This window comes from Rhinolophus sinicus, linkage group LG13, assembly GCF_036562045.2.
Source record: "Rhinolophus sinicus isolate RSC01 linkage group LG13, ASM3656204v1, whole genome shotgun sequence".
NCBI lineage: Eukaryota > Metazoa > Chordata > Mammalia > Chiroptera > Rhinolophidae > Rhinolophus > Rhinolophus sinicus.
Window position 1 is genome coordinate 43,012,823 of NC_133762.1, and position 13,690 is coordinate 43,026,512.

At 45.4% G+C, this 13,690-nt stretch overlaps 1 protein-coding gene across 3 annotated transcripts in view; it reads right to left on the reverse strand.

Annotated features, from left to right (window-relative positions):
* SLC23A2 (solute carrier family 23 member 2) overlaps positions 1-13,098 on the reverse strand; it is a 116,075-nt gene extending 102,977 nt beyond the window's left edge. For 2 of the 3 annotated variants that reach the window (XM_074317754.1, XM_074317750.1), the window contains exon 1: positions 12,583-12,717. The gene's annotated coding sequence lies outside the window, so the exon portion shown is untranslated. Of the gene's footprint in view, positions 1-12,582; positions 12,718-12,972 lie in introns of those variants that run through there. The other variant, XM_074317751.1, reaches the window with a different exon arrangement.
* Positions 13,099-13,690: the final 592 nt, after the last annotated feature.

Below are 13,690 nucleotides of genomic sequence, written 5' to 3' on the forward strand. Positions count from 1 at the left end.
ACAAACTGCTCCACCGTCCTTTGGAGAGCTTTGGCCGGCACCATACCCTGCTCGCTGCGCCATTTGTCGTGCGGGAGACCCTGCTCGCTGCGCCATTTGTCGTGCGGGGAGGCCTGCGGGGTCTCTGCTCCCGCTCCCCATACAAGAACGCAGGATATGGTGAGGCCAAAAAGGAACACCCACGGAGACATAGGTAGGGGAGTCATACCACTATATTCTCTCTGGCGGCACTATACTCTCACTGGAGGCTGGATCCACACTGTCCGCAAACCGCCATCCACACTCGCCAGCCCAGCCGCCATCTTCTTGCTAGGCCCCATTCTTTCTCTTCTCCCTTCTCTCCCTCCTCGTAGCCACAGCAGTTATATTGTGGCCAATGGCTCACTGGTTACAGCTGACGGCCAACTAGCCACAGCTGATGGCCATGCAATCACAGTTGGCCATTTACTGCCTGAGCCAACACCTTTCTATGTGAGGCCGAGAGCCTGGAAACTGCTTTTTGGGGCTCTGCCCCCACAAGCAGTCTCTAGGGGCTCTGCTCTACCCTTGCTCTCTCTACAGACCCGGGACAACTACAAATAACCAGGGGGAAGTCAACAGCAAAATCATTTTATTTTTCGGGAGAACAATGTCAGTGATCATATCAAATGAAGAGAAAGTGCACAAACAGACCTGTAATACGTTCTTCACCAAAACGACCAAATGTTTCACACATGGGGAGCTACAGCTATGCACATTTCCATCCCATATACGTTCAGTTAACTAAGCACAGGCTTTAAAAAGCAGTAAATAGCTGCATTTCAGTTTTTTGAGAGCAATGGTTCTCAACCCTGGCTACAAACTGGCATCACCTGGGAGATATTTAAAAATCCCAACGCTAATTAGGCTGTGCTCTGATCAACTGCACCCCAATCTCTAGGATGAGAGTAGACAGTAGTTTCTTAAGTTCTCTAAATGATTCCAATTTGCTCTCAAGTTTGAGGACCACTAACTTGAAGCATTTTTTCAAACAATAAATAATGACCCATAAGAGTGAGTAAAGAAATCAATTCAGTGGTCTGGGGCCAGCTTTTTTTTTTAGATGGAGAGGGGAGAGGAGAGAGGGACAGGAGACAGGGACAGGGAGAGGGGAGGGAGAGAGAAAAAGAAGGGGGGGAGAGAGAGAGACTAGATCTCATGAAAATTTTCAGTTAAAAATATACAATTCTTGGCAATACTACCCAGATTAATCTACAGATTCAATGCAATCACTATCAAAATCCCATCTGCCTTTCTAGCAAAAAATGACAAACTGATCCTAAAATTCAAATGGAAAGGCAGAGGACCCAGAATAGCCACACAAAAAAAATCTTGAAAAAGAAAACTGGAGGATTCACACCTTCCAATTTCAATACTTAATACAAAGCTATAGTAATTAAGACAGTGTATTTACTGGTATAAAAATAGACAAATAAGGGCAGCCGATTAGCTCAGTTGGTTAGAGCGTGGTGCTCTTAACAAGGTTGCCAGTTCAATCCCCACATGGGCCACTGCGAGCTGCGCCCTCCACAACTAGATTGAAACACTATTTGACTTGGAGCTGATGGGTCCTGGGAAAACAAACTTAAAACAAATGTTTAAAAAAAAACAAAAACCCAAGAATAGACAAATAGATCAATGGAAAAGAACGGAGAATCCAGAAAAAAACCTTAACATTTATGTCAGGTGATTATGGTCAGTTGCTTTTCAACAAGGGTGCCAAGACAATCCACAGGGAACGTACAGTCTTCAACAAATACTGCCAAGACAACTGGAAATCCACGTGTACAGCAATGAAGTTGGATCCCTACCTCATACCATACCCAAAAATTAACTCAAAATGGATTTAAGACAAAAAACTATAAAACTCTTAGAAGAAAACATTGGGGTAAATCTTTGTGACCTTGGTTTATGTGATGGTTTCTTAGATATGACATCAAAAGAACAAGCAACAAAAAAATACACAAATAGAACTGCATCACAAGGTAAAACTTTTGTGTTTCAAAGGACAGCAGACAGAATGTGAAAGGACAGTCCATAAAACAGGAAAAATTATTTGCAAATTATCAGATAAGAGAATGATATGAAAAATATTAAGAAACCTTGCAACTCTCAAATATATGGTGATGGAAGGAGAACTGACTCTGGGTGGTGAACACACAATGGGATTTATAGATGATGTAATACAGAATTGTACACCTGAAATCTATGTAACTTTACTAACAATTGTCACCCCAATAAACTTTAATTAAAAAAAGAAAAAAGAAATCTTGCAACTCAACAATAAAAAGATAACCCAGTTTTAAAATGGGCAAAGGATTTCAGTAGACATTTCTCCAAAAAAGACATAAATAAATGGCCAATAAGCACAGGAAAAGATGCTCCACCTCATTAGTCGTTAGGGAAATGCAAATAAAAACCACAATGAGATACCTCTTCACACCCATTAGTATGGCTATAGTCAAACAGACAGACAACAACTCGAGTTGGTGAGGATGCAGAGAAATTGAAACTATCACATATTACTGACGCACCACTTTGGAAAAGTTTGGCTGTTCCTCTAAATGATAACATAGAATTTTACCCTCACACAGTAATTCCACTCCTTAATATTTACCCAAGAGAACTGAAAACATGATCAAGCAAAGACATGTATACAAATGTTCACAACAGTATTATTCATTAACAGCTAAAATGTGAAAACAACCCAAATGTCCATCAAATGATTAGTGGATAAACAAAATGTGGTATTGTTACATGTTACAATAAATCACAAACACATTACGCTAGGTTAAAAAGTCAATCACAGGGCCAGCCCGGTGGATCAGGCGGTTAGAGCTCCATGCTCCTAACTCCAAAGGCTGCCAGTTTGATTCCCACATGGGCCAGTGGGCTCTCAACCACAAGGCTGCCAATTCAATTCCTCGAGTCCCACAAGGGATGGTGGGCTCCGCCCCCTGCAACTAGGATTGAACACGGCACCTTGAGCTGAGCTGCCACTGAGCTCCCAGATGGCTCAGTTGGTTGGAGCGCGTCCTCTCAACCCCAAGGTTGCCGGTTCAACTCCCACAAGGGATGGTGGGCTGTGCCCCCTGTAACTAGCAACCGCAACTGGACCTGGAGCTGAGCTGCACCCTCCACAACTAAGTTTGAAAGGACAACAACTTGACTTGGAAAAAAAAAGTCCTGGAAGTACACACTGTTCCTCAATAAAGTCCTGTTCCCCTTCCCCAATAAAATCCTCATTAAAAAAAAAAAAAAAAAGTCAATCACAAAAGACCACATAGGATATGATTCCATTTATATGAACTGTCCAGATACAGCAAATCTGTAGAAATAATGTAGATTAGTGGTTGCCAGAGGCTGAGGGAAGAATGAGGAGTGACTGCTAATAGGTGTAAGGGGTTTCTTTTGGAGGTGATAAAAACGTTCTGAAATTAGACAGTGATGATGACTATGCAACAGTGAATATACTATAATAAAAACAACTGAAGCAAGCATACCCTTTAAAAGAGTGGATTTATACCTCAATATGACTTGTATCTCAAGCTTTATGTGAATTATTTCTCAAAAAATCTTTTTTTTTTTTTTAAGGTTATTCTGTGTCAAGAGTCACTCCCGTCAGTCCCACAGAACCTCATGTGGTTCCTTTAACATAGGATAGTATGAATAAATAACCTTCCCAACTCAAAGGCCTTAATTCAGAGCCATGTATTTCATGACCAAATCACAACATCAACTTAGGGTACCACAACTTATTTTTTTATGAATTAGGAATAGAAAATATCGGAATATACAGCATGTAAGGTTACGTGTGAGTTTTGTGGAAATTTTTTTAAGATACACACATGAATATATACACACATCAATGGAAGTCATTCAAAACAAAACCTGAAAAATGTATTTTACGAGTTAACCAGTTCAACAAACAAAACAATATGTATAAGATCTCAGGGTTGAAAAGAGAAATTGAAAAAAAGTTGAAGCCACTTTGAAGGCTCACCCTAAGCACTGAACTAAACACTAGAAAAAGTGAACTGGCTGAGTGAAGTAATGAGATTCCCTAGCCCGCTGCAGGGTCTCTGAGAGGGTTCAGAGGAGCTTCCTGCTCCCACAGCAGTCAGGGCCCCTGCTGGTACAGTCTCCAGCAGATGGACTGCGAACATAGGAGCTGAGGGTGCAAACACCACACTCTGCACCAGTCAGGCCGTACAGGGAGAACGCAAGCTGCAGGATGGGAACCTGGAAATGCAGGGCCTGGACTCACGCTGCGTATCTAGAAGCTGGTGCAAAAAGCGGAACTTCAACAGAAAGGGTAAAATCGGTATTGCTAACGTATTCAGTTTATCTTCACAGGGACAAAAGAAAAAAGGAAGAGAAACAAGAACCCACAGAACTTCTTAGGGAGAAAACACTTTCAAAGACTTGCGGGTCAGAATCCCTGACGCAAAAGCTATGCCAGCAGTTGCATAATATGACAACGTGGCTAGAAAATAGAAGTCCTTGGAATAAACCTGAAAGATATAACTCATATAATTCCTCCTGGCAAGAAATTTGAGGTCATCCTCAAATCAGAAGGGAAATTGGACTTATTTGGAAAATTACCACAATAACAGGGACAGATTCCACCAAGAATTTCTGTGGTGCACAAAATTTCGGGGTCAGTATCAAGGTGACAAACTTCGTTCATTCAAAAATACCATGTATGATACTGTAATTTAGTGAAAAAAAACATTGAAAACAGGACACTTCTGTAATATTTTTAAGGATTATATACAGTATTTCATTCCAATAAAAATTGAGAAGGACCACTGTCACATTTAAACCTGTTCTCTAAGTACTGTACAATAATAAGAAAAAGAAATGTATAACTAAAAGAAGAAAAAACCAAAATGATCGTTTGCAACAATTATGATTACTAAAAAACTCAAGAGCATCACGACTCTTCTCTGAGTTTGCCCGCACTTTCCTCTCAAGTGTGTACCTTTATTTTCAATAAGTCACTTTCACTTTCATGGAGAAAAAAAAACTCAAGAGAATCAACTACAAAACAAGAACAACAAGAGTTTGGTTAGGTGGTACAGCAGATACAATGCTGTTCCATTTTCCTCATGGACACACAAAATGGCTGTTTCCCATTCCCCTGGCATCTAGGATGGGGCCAACAGAGTGGGAAACATACGACTACTTCCAAGCTTGGCCCATAAAAAAATATTCCATGCCCAACATTCCATGGCAAACTTAGAGGCCACATTTGAAGTCAGTTGTGTTCTAAGATGTAAGGAGCCTAGTTCTCCAACTCATCACTTAGGGAAGGAACAACCCACAAAAATGTGAACAAGAAATAAATTTTTATTTTGTCAGGACACAGATTTTGGCTAGCATTAACTACCCTGAATAACACAGGCGGTCAGTTATAAGATATACAGACTGCCAGCGGTATACTTTCTTTATCCTTGCCCTGTACCAGTTAGGAAATAGTACGTGTGGGGGGAAGGGAGGAGCAAGGGGAAATATTCTCATTCTAAATAGCAAACATTTTTAAGGAAAGAGCAATAAACAAGTAATCTGTAGACCATATATTAAAAAAAAAAATCTAGAAAAATGAGAGATATAAAAGATCTGCATAAATCAAAAGATTTGTGCTTGTGACAGAACAATTCAGTATTACAAAGATGAGAAGGTCTCCTCAAATTAATTTAAACATTTAATGAAATTTCCCATTAAAAGTTATTTTGAAACCTTAAATTGAAAAACACTGGGACAAAAAAAAAAAATCAACAACACAAAAAAGAAAAATACTGGGGATAAAAATTAGGCACAGGCACTAGCAGATAGTAACGCTTACTATAAAGTGATTATAATGATGAAAATAGCAAGGTATTGGCCAAGGAATAGACATAAATGGAACAAAATAGTAAGTCCCATGACAGATCTAAAAAGTCAGCATGATTCAGGTGCTATTTTAAGTTAATAAGAAAAGGCTGAATTAATGAATAAATGGCGCTGGAATAAATGTAGAGGAAAAAATAATCCTCACTTCACACATAAATAGGTATTAGATTAACTGTAGCCAAATATAAAAAAAGAAGTAAGAGAAAATACAGGTGAATATTTATAAAATCTTGGGATAAAGAAGACACGGGAAAGAAGAAGATTGACATGTTTGAATTCAAAGCATAGAACAAATATTTGTTAACAGTATATTTCTCAAACACAATGAAAGTAGGATCAAATACAACATAACTAATAGCATCAACTTTACTCAAAGATGAAGGAGGAAAAGTGTTTCATATTAAACCAAGCACTGATGTTTCTGGAGTAGAATTTTAAAATTCTCATTATTTTTAGATAAAACAAAAGATTTAAAAAAGAAGCGTCATGCTTGCTATACTCCCTAACACTTCAAATTATGCATATATTTCCCCATGCCGTACTTTTCTGGAATAATATGTGAAGCAGTGTCTTAATATATAAAGAGCTGTTAATAATAAAATATGAACTCAATAGAAAATTTTTAGCACTGATCGCATACATATATTACTATGAAACGGGTAAACAAACTTGTCCTATAAAGGTCCAGACAACAAATATTTTAGGCTTGCAGGTCAAATGATCTCTTGAATGGGCACGGCAGTGTTTCAATAAAACCTGGATTTACAAAAATCAGAGGCTGGTGGTTCCCCCACCAGCAGCATTCTCATCACCTGGGAACTGGTTAGAAATGCAAATTACCAGGCTCCACCCCCAGACCTTCTGAATAAGAAACTCTCTGGTGTGAGATATATCATCTTAGGTTGTGCCCCCCCCACCACCACCACCATCACCACCAGGTGATTTGTCTTTGGAGACAGCAAAGGATGTAAGCCAGCACTACAGAGGGGACAAGAAAGTCAAGCCAAATTTGAGGCTGAAATCCCAACTACAGAGGAATGTATGAGAAATCACGTTTCCAGCAGTGCTTTCCATCAGAAGCGGGGAGAAAACCATCCAGAGTTGTAATGCCAAGACCTCTGTGATGAAGTGATGGTCCAGAATGAAAGTTAATGCAGGTTTAATTAAAGGAAGTTGGCAGGGAGTGGGCGGGGGCTGTGTGTGGGTATGTGTGGGTGTGTGCTCACGTGAAAAAAGATAAGCCACCTCAAAGATAGACAATGCGTTGAGGTGGGAGGCTATGGAAGGTTCCTACAAGAACAAATGGGAAAACTAAATGAAGGAACCAAGGACCCAAGCTAGGATGCACAGAGGCAAACACTGTAGCCAGGAATGAACAACCTGCGGGATAAGAGGAAGGCAGGAGAGAGAAGGTTTCCGCTCTCCTTTAGCTTTCAGCCTCCTCCCAGTGTACTCCCCTCCAGGTTGCCCCGGAGTTTTCTACAATTCACATCTCAACAGGTCACTCCCCTCCAGGAATCTCTCCCTGGCCTTCCAATGAAAATTCAAGTCCCACAATAGAGTGTCAAAGGACCTTTATGCTCTGTACACTCCCTTTCCACCCACTCCATCTTCAGCCTCCCTCCAACCATCCCGACACACTCCACTCCTCTCACATGCCTCTCCACCTTTGCTCGTGCTGTCCCCGCCCCTCCGTCTGGAATGTGGTTCCCACCTTCCCCAGCCTAATCCTACCTTCAATCCCAAATCCTTGAAAAGCATCCTGGAACATAGAGGCACAGCACGATTGATTAAAGTCTCACTTGGAGCTTGACAATCAGACAAGCCTGGGGTCAAATTCTGACTGCCACTTGGCAGCACTATGACCTTGGAGAAAGGGCTGCCCTCCCACCAAACCTCAGCATCCTCAGCTGTAAAATGGGAAGAATAATAACACCTACTCCACAGAGCTGCTGTGATTAAACGACTTCAGTGAACACAGGAAATGCCGGCAAAACAGCTGGCACCCACCTAATGCTAGCGTCTCTGCCTTCTTCCATGCCAACAGGAACTTTAGAAGCCCAGACAAGACCTGAAAATAGCGGTTCTACCATCGAGGGCCCCACAGATTAGGAGAGCATTAAGAGCAGACTCAAGACCCAGAAGTTAACTTAGGGAAGTTAACCAAGCTCCAGTTCCTTCGCTGATAAAATGCAGACGAGAACCACCTGCCTGCCAATTGTTAGGAATAACAATAATGATCAAAGTGCCCAGCACATAACCAGTGCCACTGGCGCCATCATTACTGCATTGGTTCTATTACATGGGACTGTCTAGTCTTTCCTGGGTCCCCTCGGTTGCTTGGAGAGGCTCCTAGAGAGAAGTACATCTTTCAGATGCTCTCACATTCAGCTTAGAAGACAGGGGGATTCGCCTCTAAGAGTCACACACAGATGAAAGAAAGAGGTGGCTGACTAGTTGGGTGAGCCTACACCAAGCACTTACTGAGATTCCCCAGAACAATTGAAACGAGAAAGCCTGAGGGATCCGCTGTTTGGGGCAAAACCTACAGAAAGAACCTGTGAATGAAGGCTTTTCCGACCACTGTCGAGAGAAAGCCATGGTTTGGGGCGGCCAGGCAAGCAGAGTTGCAAGACAACTCTGACCTCCCCACTGGAGGTGGAAACTGAAGAACTCACTGACACTGAGAGAAAAAACAATGAATAAGGAAGAATTTGAGTCAACGCGATGGCAAATAGGAAGGGCTGCGAGCTACAATCTATAGTTGCTGAAAAGTTCACGGCAGTGAGAACACTCGATCAAAGTCCCAAGTGTGGTCCTTCATGACATTACACACTGCTCACTACTGCGTCATTACACGTCCACACTGAGTCATTTCTGTATGGAGGGTATCTGTCTACCACCACATTGCCTGGGATTTAGGGCACTGGCAAAGGTCATTTTTGATGAATTCACAGTTTTGCTTTTTGTGCTATCTTTAAATTCTAGGCCTGCATAACATGCGACACCACTAAACCGTGCGAGAAACGGTTAGTGAAAAAATGAGTAGATAGAACTCTCCTTCATGGAGTACATTTTTATGGAGAGCTTTAAAGGACACACCCAGACCTAAGGTCAGGTACTAGCCTGAAGTCAGAGGCGAGAATTAAGCTAAATAACAATGAGTGTTCCCAAAAAAAGATGTACATTTCCATGGAGGAGGACCTCCCCAACATACCTGCCCCTCCTTTACCGGGGCATTTGATGTCAGGCTAGCGTGTGACAACGTAAATGCCCTAAGTGTCTCCACAGGCATCAGGGCTACTTTCATTCTAGGTTCCCCGGGTCAGAATTCCTCAAGTCTCTTTCTCACCCTCCACATCTGGTCCATCAGCCATCTCCTCAGCCCCACCTCAGAATCTGATTACTTCTCAGTATCTCCCCAGCCCCAATCCTCCATCTTCCAGGTCTGACCCACCACCCTCGGCCCTGCACTAGCTGGTAGTCCTGCTGCCCTACCCTCCACTCCCTGCCTTCAATCTGTCCTCACACAGCAACAATCGGCACGTCCACGTGAAAAGCTACAGAAGTCCACGTCACTCCTCTACTCAAAACCTTTCAACCGCTCCCATCTCTCTCTCAAAGTAAAATCCACAGGCCTTACACCACATGCCACCACATGCCACGAGGCCTTCCACATCTAACTCCCACTGTCTCTCTGAACTCCGAAGTAAACGCTCTTCTCCTGCTGCCTCAGGACCTTTACATTTGCTGTTTCCTCACTGGGAATGCTCTTCCTTCCCAAGATGACTCACTTCCTCCACCTCATCACTCCAAGATGACTCAGGTCTTCCCTGGCTACCCCTTCTAAAATTTCAGCTCCCACCCCAACACCTAATAGCCCCAATCCTACCAGATTCTACCTCAGAGCACGAAGTCTCACCGTCTGCCTCCCTAGTAGTGTGTGAGCTCCATGTGGGCAGGGAATCTCCATCTGGAGCACCCAAAACATGGCCTGTCACACAGTAGCCTCTCAATAAATGCATTAAATGTGTGAAAGGCCTATGAAGAGTATAAGCTGCAAGCGGACCTCAATTTATTGGAGAGCCGACAATCTCAAACCTGTGACAAAATAACAGGGTAGAAACAGCGAAGCCAGGGAGAAAATGAAGAGAGTGCCATAAAGCACACAAAGGGGTTTGTTTAAACCCCATGGCAGTAATGCACAGCTTAACCTGGAGCAGGAATGTTTCCTAGCAAAAGAATAAAAGAAAGCCCAGACACAGGCTCTCTGAGGAGAGAGCATAACTGGAAGAACAGCAGGGAGTGAAAATGAATTAATGAGGTTATCCGGCTTTGGGACTAGTGTTGGGAGTTTTATAGGCAAGGCCTGGAAACAGGTCAGGGAAGAACTGTAAAATGTTTAAATTAAAAAAGCCTAAGAACTGTAAAATGTTTAAATTAAAAAATAAGTTTTTAAAAAGCTTTCATTTACAAGTACAAAGCACTATAAAACTGCAAATTATAACTACTGACTTTTAATTCCCTTAACCAAAATGGGAAAATTCCTTACGCTACCCCGTGGTGCCAGAAATGAGTCCCTAAATGGATCCCAGGTTTGTCTTTAGAGACACTGAAAAGGACAGCAATAACCAACCCAGGATTTCCAAAATTAAACAAACTAAACCTTGGGCTCCTTGAGGGCAAAAGACTGGGTTTTATCCACAATGATTTGATCAGCAGCCTCTGGCACCAAATTAGTGGATGGACCAATGTAAGGCTATGTGAGCTTGTTCCTGGGCTACCTAGTAACTCATTTCTGCAATGCTAAATCCACCAGCCTTTGTTACACAAATGGGACAGCGAGAGTAGCATGAAACCCGGCAAAACGCTTTCCAGTATTCCAGCCAGGTACTTTCACAAGCATTTCTGAAACATCCTCACAAACACAAAAACTCAGTTCAATTAACTGTGCCACAGTCAGAAAGCATAAGTGCCTTTCGACCATGAGGGCGGGGGGCGGGGGGGGGGCTGTCAATACGAAGTTCTTGAAGTAACTAGTTTCTTTAAAAAAAAAAAAAAAAAATCATTCCCCAGTCCGAGCAAAGAAACCAAAAGAAAAATGCCCTCGTACTCAAAGAAAGAAGCCATTTTGGCAAAAGAAAGTCTAGAAAGCAGATAGCTCACGCTCAGACTGTCAGGTGAAATAGGCAGCCTGCTGAACACGCCCGCTTGTCTTCTTTTAACTAACAGGTGTGCCAAGAGGGCTTATCCTGTGCTCGCCCACTGCTGGCCTTTTAAAAGGCCAGTGACCAAAAACTATTAGATTTTTGGATGAGTGAAAAGAGACCAGTAGTGATAGGTACACAAGTGACCCTGACAGAGTCAACCATAACCCAGTGCAGAATTCAGAATTTTTGAGCTTAAAGGCAACAGAATCAAACACCAGGGGTAATAAGGTGGGCAAAGTCAGGTGAGAAGGTTGAAAGGCAGGTGCAGACAACTGGAAATGGTGAGGCCCCTGGCTAACAGCATTCAAATGCAAAACCATAATAAAAAAACGGTCCAGCCATCCCTGATTCTAGCCTCCGCCTTTAGAAAGGAGAAACTGGTGGAGGGAGGTCACATGGCCAACTAATGACAGCTCAAACCAGACTGTCTCGGGACTCTAGGTCCCATGTCCTCGCACATCCCCAGCCTTCTCAGCACACTGGATGACCCAAACGTCAGCAAAAACAGCATCTTCCACCTCCTGTCTCTGAGCACTGCAAGAATAAAAGTAGCAGCTACTGCTAACGCCCCAGACCCAGAAATCCCTTATGGGTGACTTTCCTCCACCTCAGTTGCCCTCATTTACCCTTTGCTCTGACAATCAAGAATTTCCCATCAGTCATGCTTAAAACCCCCAGCCTGCAGGCCCAGTTCCTGTCAGCTACCCATCCAAAGGGGAACACAAGAGTCAAAGGAAGGAGAAAATTCTGCGCCCTTAAAGTAGTCATACTCGAAAATGTCAATTTCTCTTTCCAGCACGGTGAAAACAAGGGGAACCCGCGACCCCCGGGGGACAGGCCAGATGGAAAGGGCCTGGGGTCGGAGCAGCTGCTTCTAAAATTACTTGGCGCAGCCTTTGTAAAACAGCAGAAAGCAAAAATGGAAAAAGAGGCACTCACACACATACACATACATACACAAACACACACACACACACACAAACACACACCCCCGCGCGCGCGCACCACCGCCGCTCGCTGCCCCTCTGGATGGCCTTGAATTCCGGGGGGCGCACGGCGCCCTGCATGCCTCCTGCGGAGGAGCGAGGGGAAAGCGACCCCAGAACGCGCGGCCCGAGGGCCAGGGAGGAGGCGGCGGCAGCCAGCCGGGTCCCGAGGGGACCCCACTTGACTCCCCGCGGCGCGGCCTGAGGGCCCGAGAGCGCTGCAGGTCCCGCGGCGGACAGGGGTGAGCGCCCGGGGGCCCGGCCGGGGCCGGCGGGGACTGGAGGTCGCCGGGCATCCACGGGCCCCGCGGCGACCGGCCTGGGTAGGGGACCACAGGCCGCGCCGCGGGGCGGGTGACAGCACGCGGGGGTCGTGCCAGGCCGGCCTCGTGGGCGCGGCGGGCACCTCTCGACCCAGCCCGGCAAGCGCGGCCCCATGGGCCGGGCGTGGGGCGCGGCGGCCCCGCTCTCACCTGGCTGCAAAGCTCGCTGGGCTCCCGTCCTTCCTCAGCGCCGCAGTGCCCGCCGCCACCACTCTGCCTCTGGTCCCCGAGACAGCCGCCTGCAAAATGGCGCCGCGGAGGGGCGGGCCGGGGGCGGGGAGCCGCGGAGCCGACCGCCCCCGCGCGGGCCTTGGGGCCCACCTCCCTCCCCGCCCCCGACCCCCGCCCTCAGACCTCCCCACAAGGGAGAGGGTGCCCCCTCACCCTTGAACGCGCGGCCAGGCATCCCCGGGCTCTCGCCCCCCTCCGCTCCCTGCGGGGTTCTCTGTGCCCCCCCCACGTTCCTTTTATTTCCCTCTCTTGAGTGGAAGTCGCCCCTCTTCTCGTCCCTTCCCGTCACACCTGCTCCTGGGGACCCACCTGGAATGCAGAGCGCTCGCCGGGAGTCTCCCCCTCCTGGTGTCCCCTTTTTACCCTGCCGGACGCTGAGCCTTGTCAGCGCTCCGTGAAGATAATCAAGCGGCTTGCGGGGCATTGGGCTTAGTGGGTTGGATGTCTCAAGGCAATGTCACCCTTTCTCCAGGCCGTCAGGGTTTTTTTAACTTACTGACGAAGAGGTCCTTATTATGTTATTCAAATACGATCGTATAGAACGAGGCGACTTAGACTCGAATGCCCTAGGATCTTGTTTAAGTGCGGGTTCTCATTGAGGGGTCTGAATCAGCCCGAGATGCTGCGTTTCTAAAATGCCCCCTCCCCAGGTGATGCCGCAGGGTGAGGGCCGCTGAGCCGAAAGGCTGCAGAGATATCCGTGGCCCAGGACCTTTAGAAGCCTCACCTTGAGCGCTTCATTAAGACGCAGATGTCTGGGCCCCACCCACAGGGCTACTGAGGCCGGAGATCTGGAGAAAGGCTCCAGAATTTGCCTTTCTGACTAGTGCCGAGGTGATGCAGATGCAGCTGCTCTCTGGGGATCACACTTAGCAAGGCATAGCTGAAGACGATCTGAATAAACACGCACACACACACACACTCACCACTAATAATTAACACTCATAGTACCTTCCATCTTGAACCCACTGTCGAGGTTGCTATTGAAACTCAATGATACCTGGCTAGTTCCCAAGCAATCTTCGGG